Here is a 6,000-nt window from a genome sequence, read left to right as displayed (position 1 = left end):
CTCGTCATTCGCGACAGGGTCAACGCTACCTGCCGTAGATACCGTTCGTAACGTTACGCAAACTTATCCAATTTCCGGCGAAGTTAAAAAAATATACATTAATCTTTTGCCTGACGGGAAGTTCGCGCGAACTTCATTCCCGTTTAATGCGTTGCGTGCGTATCTCATTTGGAAAGTTGGCCGCTTCAGCAGGATTCAATTTTTCCCCCCCTGTCGCAAGGATTAACAACCGGTCATCTGATATCCATCAGAAGTAGCGCATCCAATTCGAGGGATTTCAGCTCGTTATTTTGGCAACCATCCTATATCCAACACAAGCAATCGCGTGATCCAATTACATTATAGTAACGGCGCAATTCAAACACCACTCAACGCCGCTTAAATAATCCAGTACGCATCCCCGATCCAGTTCCAGTCACGTCTCGGTGTACTGAATAACACTCGCGCTTACCGTGACTGGACAGGTACAACAGGATCGTACGCGAAACGTCGAACTCTGAGAAAGGGGTGGAGAAAGGAGGGAGGAAGAGCGTCAGCGGGTAATATCGATCAGCATCCAAGTTTTCCGGGCAAAAACGCAGCCACGTAAAGTAGCTTTAAGCCTCGTCCCTCTGCGAGGCTTACAGCGATTCTTCACAACGGTTGACAGACTAAATACCGTCCCTTGACAACTTTTTATATAAGGGCTTGGCCTCCTCCAGTGAAGAGCTTCCGGCGTCAGAAGCACGTAGACGGGAGGGGAGGGTGGGATGTAAGGCGGAGTGAAGCGCAGGAAAAAATATGCGCTCGACGATGCACGTGTATTACAAACCACCCCTTCCTACGTGCATGCGCGCACGCCCGCCACCCCGCGAGTCCAGTGTAGACGAGAGGGCGAATGGGGGCTGCCGCGTCGCAACAATATATATTCCGCGGAGCAGACCGTTGGAAATGTACATAAATATACATTTTTATGATGAATACACTAAAGGAAATGTATATCGCTTCGAGGAGGAGATTCCAAAGGCGGACAGTGCGCGATGGGGCCGAGGGGGCTGCGGAGGTTCAGGTGCACCGTATCGCATCATGGAAACTCGTAAACGGATGCGAAGAAGAAACGTCACGTCTAACGCCGGATATTTCACACTCTTCTGCTTTCCGCCGCTCCTCTATTTCTGTCCGAGACCCTACCTCTCGCACTGCAACGCTCGCCGTGCCGCGGCAAATTGGAGACCGTCGATGGGAATTTTATTTGTAGCCGCCGTACGACGTCGCCGGAAAGTGGCCCCGCGAGGTTTACGAGCTGCTCCACGAGGCCCACCAGTGAGACGTACAGGCGTCGCCGCCTTTGAACTGCATTCTTGTTCCGCTGACGCTGTCGAAACGTCGAGTACAAAGCCAAGGGGAAGTGAAACTTCGCGAATTTCTTCGCGAGTTATTATTTAATAGCTCGTCGAAAAGGGCGAGTGTGTCGTAACTGTAATACCTTTGATTAATATCCTGCTCTACTAGCTAGTACCTCCGTGAGTTAAACCTTCAACGGAACTGAATTACGTCCCACTCCTTCACAGCGCACTTTTCACGTAAATAACATTTCTTTGTTGGTAGAACCGAGGCAGAGTTCAGTCTCAGTGTTGAACTGCTCCATAAACGCTTCCCGTAGATGCTTGCGCGTTTAAGGTGCAACCTAACAATCTCCTGCACCCCTAATTATTATTCAACCTAAAACAAAGCCGCCTTGGTCGGGACGAAGTTCTCTCATCGTCGTGGCTCACACAAACGCCGCGAGTCGTCGGATCTCGAAATCAGGTCGGGGACTTATCAAAGTGCTTACGCTACCTTTAAGTTTCCGTGGGGCGATGCATTTTCCTTCGTGGTTTAAAATTTCTCAAAATTACGGCCGTAGTTTATGCCTGAAAAACGGGAAGTAGCTTTCCAGAAGCTCTGGGCGTTGTTGGAACGTAATACCCAAAATCAGGAAGGAAATGTAGGGAAAGCAGTGTTAACTCGAGGATCTCTATCAAAGTTTCATTTCTTATTGACGACGCGAGATGTTTCTTCGCCGAAAGTAGGCACCTACCCCTAAAACACTCTAGTTACACGGCCAAACAACATGCTACAATCGGATAGAAGGCGTAAGAAATCAGTCGACGTTATCACCTAACTGAACACTTGAAAACGTCAGCGTGTAACAGAAGCTCCCAGTTAACACGTTGCGTATATAATCAGCAAATATCGCATCACCGGATAATCGTTGAGCTATATCAAACATCAGACCCTGTATCATAACTTCCGCAACAATTGCGAAACGCCAGCGTAAATATCCGCGCAAAACACGGGCTAATGTCAGCAACAAATATTGTTAGCGGTGTTGTTTACGGGCAAAGTTTCAGCCGCCTGTTGGATCTCTGATTCAGTGATCCCAACGTTTGCGGGGCTGTCCACCTGACTGCGGTAATCGAGATGCGAGGGAAGGATTTTAATTAAACGGTTCGGAGATTTCTCCGTCTACAGCGGCGATTACGCGGGAACCAGGAGAAAATGAATACGCTACGGATGATCCCACCACCCGGTTCAACCAGGGTGAATCGTACAGGAGCCTCCCCCCGTCTTGCGCCGTTATTCCGCGCGTTTAGATCCACGGAGATTTCTCACGGCGACGTCGTCCCGGGAGCGCCGTTAAGAAATATGGCGCGCGTCTTTTTGAATTACTAGAACGGGCCATGGCCGACGTGTATTAAAATCCTTTTAACCGGACATAAATAAAGGCACGCCCGGCCAGGTAATCTCCGAGGAGGATTACTCGGGCGTCGACGAGGCGGGAGGAAGACACTCTCGTTTACCTTAGTGTCGTCGACTGGGGCGTCGTCGCTGTTAGAGTGAATGGCTTGCGATTTTATCCAACCCCCTACTTTTACCCACGTCCACCAATTCAAAAACGTCGTCTCTATCTAGGAGATCCGGTCCACCTCGTCCCTCGCAAATTTAATCTCTCTCGCTGGCGTCAAAGTGAATTCCATAAAATAGACCGTCTCTCTTAAGCCCTCGAGAGAGCACTTCCGTTTCGCTGTCCCATTCTTCTCATATTTGACTCGATTACGAAGGAAAGGGAGAAACAGCGACGGACGGGCGGTAAAGGAGAGGGACAGGAACAGATGGGGAACGTGTTCGAACACAGTCTAGAATTCTTGCGGACTAATCCCGAGAACGAGGTAAAGGGTAACTGATCAACGGAGAAGAGACGGGGATGAAAGCGGGACGTGACTGTTTGGAATGCAATTGAATTCCAGATTTACGTGTGACGTCGCGATGGGTCCGGGAACATCATCGGAACATAAGTTTCGTGTGGCGACGTACAAAGAACTGAGAATTCGCAGTGTCTTTATGACTCTGATGATTAAGATGTTATGCCTAGTCAGGAGGCCGAAAAGAGGCGAATGTTTGTGATTTTTTTTTGGAAAAGCGGAAGCATATATTTTTACAGAACTTGTTGCACTTAAAAGAGCAACATTTAAAGAACATTTGATAATTTTTTTGTAGAAAAATATTTATGTTTATAATAAAATTAAAGCGACATCCAAGAAGCCTTTTTAAAAAAGTTGTTTTGGGGTGAGCACTTTCATGCGGAACAAGATTAGGTATCTAAAACAAAGATTTTGTTAGTTTATTAATGTATCCTCTGATTCGCGGAGGGAATTCCCGAAATATTAATTTACAAAAAAAATAGTGGCTATTTAAAGTTGAAGTCCTGATTTTTTCGCGTGTTTTTTGCGCTTGACTTTTCCTCTTCTCGGCCTCCTGACTAGGTATAACCCCTGAAGTTAGTCTCAGGCGGGCGTGCATATCCTCGGGTCATTCGTCACGAGTCCAATTTTTAAATTAAGGGCCCACCAAATTAGCGTCGGTTTATGTTTGTTGCAACTCATAATGCGCGGCTTTTTCTGACTAATCTTCTTTCTGACTTCATTGGCGGTTGACTCTAGATCCAGCTGGATCGTTCCGGTTAAACGCCGCTATAATTCTTGCGAGGTCTGTGCCTGATTAGACGTCTGGTTTCACCTCGCACGTAACATTGCAAATGAGATTGGCACTGAATACATTAACAGAATATACGAAACTCAGAGCTATATTTCTCACAGATTATAAATATGTTTCGTTTAAATTATCCATTACACTAAAAAAAACGAATGCAGCTCCACCTTGAAGAAAGTAGCAAATGTCGTTGACGAAATAGGTACCGCGGGTTCCTACAAGGCCGATGGAGCGAGCTTCGAGGGGCTACCATGAGGACGAGACAGCGGGTCATCGACGGAGGTCCGCACGGCCCGATGCTCCTCGCTCGATAAAGCGAAAGTTCAACTTATCCAAGGTCGATTAAACTCGCTGGTCGATCGAGGAGGAGCACCCCTCGCGCGGCAAGGTCTGCAGCCTGGTGGCAAGATGTCAGTACACCGTCCGTAACTGGTTCGATCCACTGTGCACCGCGCACAAGGTGGTGCGCATTCCCATTGACCAGTTCGTAGTCGAGAGTCGTGTATTCAGGCCAATAGTAATCGTGCGGTGGCTTTGAGAACACGGCACGGTCTCTCGTTAGTCTGCTGTTCGTGGTGCGCTGCCACACGTCACGTCGGGACAGAGAGAAGGCAAACGGACAGGGGAACGTCTGCATCGTGAAAAAAGAATCCAGGAGAGCGCCGTAACGCCGCCAGTACTCGAGGTGACTGAGAATCAGAGACGGGGGCCGACCAGGTGCGGATAGAACCGCTGTAGCGCCTCGTACTCCTCTGCCGCGTCTCTGTTTCCGGTGTTGTCGTGCCCGAAAGCCGCGGAGAGAAGCTGCAACTCTTCTTCGGTAGCAGGATTCCGCAGCGGGAGCCGCGCGACACGAGGTGAGTCATTCGCCCGCGCTCTGTCACGCGCGCACTTTTCCACCTTCGAGAACCGTTCTCCCCGTTCCGGGAACGGGAAAGTTCCTCGCCGCGCCACAATTTCGATCGATGACGATTCCGGCGATGTCAGACCGTTCGACGTCGTCAACGTCTACGTTTCTGCGCGAATACATGCGTGCTCGTCCTATACGTATGTATATCGCGCTCGCGGAACTTCCCTCGATCGTCGCGATCCGCGAGGCGCGAGCTCCTCGCGTCAAGCAGAAATAATCCGCTTGCGACGCTGTTTCATTTGAGTCATCAAGCCGAGTTCCAACGAAGGTCGCACTGCGAAGGATCGATCCTGGTTCTCCATACACGATGCGTTTTTTTTTTAACGAGCAACCCAGCAAGCCAGTCGAGTCTCCCCGTTCGTCGTGCCGCGCCAAGCGTCAGTGGTACGTACGATCGAGAGCTCGATACGCGAGTCGCGCGACCGCCCGGGTTACTCGGTGAGAAACGAGGTTAGACGTTACACACGCGGCTATCCACGGGAAAAATCAATACGCGACCCTCCTGGGCCGCGATTCAGCCGCGCGCTGTCCTATTCCGTGATTCCTGGGGATCACCCTTGCCGCGAAAACACCGATCACCGTGATTCCATCCCAGGAAACGCAACTTCGACCAGCTCGATGTCGGGCACACCTGTGTGTCTGTGCGTGCGTGTGCACTGGCGCGGCTGCGTTCGTGAATAGGAGCAGCAGCTGATCACCCCTAATGTCGGTTTTCGCGGGCTCAAGGGGCTTGGGCGATGCACCATGCACGTTCATGGGTCACGGTTCACCGAGCGATTTCGATGCAGATGAAATTGGAAAAGTTCCCGGATAGATGTTTATACTCGGAGCATATTCGGTTCGCTGGTGGAGTTTAATGGGATTTCGAAGTTACGCCTGAATATCGAATTAACGAGCCTCCGAAGACGGAGGCGGGACACTGGCTAATACCGAAATCGGTTTATTTCCATGCGTGAATCTGTGTGCAGCGTGCTTTTTATAATCTTGTTCCTTATCGATTGTTCTTTTCCGTACGTGCGTCGGCCTCGAAATATAGATCGCTGCGGGCTGCAGCCGCACACGTACCTCGAGCCACGGAC

General features: G+C 50.0%; 1 protein-coding gene across 7 annotated transcripts in view; it reads left to right on the top strand.

The window, feature by feature from the left end:
• The first annotated feature begins 4,486 nt into the window (after positions 1–4,486).
• Positions 4,487–6,000, top strand: part of Mesk2 (misexpression suppressor of KSR 2) — a 28,493-nt gene continuing 26,979 nt past the window's right edge. For 3 of the 7 annotated variants that reach the window (XM_076808797.1, XM_076808795.1, XM_076808794.1), the window contains exon 1: positions 4,494–4,868. The gene's annotated coding sequence lies outside the window, so the exon portion shown is untranslated. Of the gene's footprint in view, positions 4,869–6,000 lie in introns of all 7 variants that reach the window. The other 4 variants (XM_076808793.1, XM_076808792.1, XR_013084999.1 and 1 more) reach the window with 3 other exon arrangements.

The sequence above is a fragment of the Andrena cerasifolii genome, chromosome 3 (assembly GCF_050908995.1).
Source record: "Andrena cerasifolii isolate SP2316 chromosome 3, iyAndCera1_principal, whole genome shotgun sequence".
In the NCBI taxonomy this organism is placed as follows: Eukaryota; Metazoa; Arthropoda; class Insecta; order Hymenoptera; family Andrenidae; genus Andrena; species Andrena cerasifolii.
The sequence above is the reverse complement of the archived record's forward strand: the minus strand, read 5'-3'. Positions and strand labels throughout refer to the sequence as shown.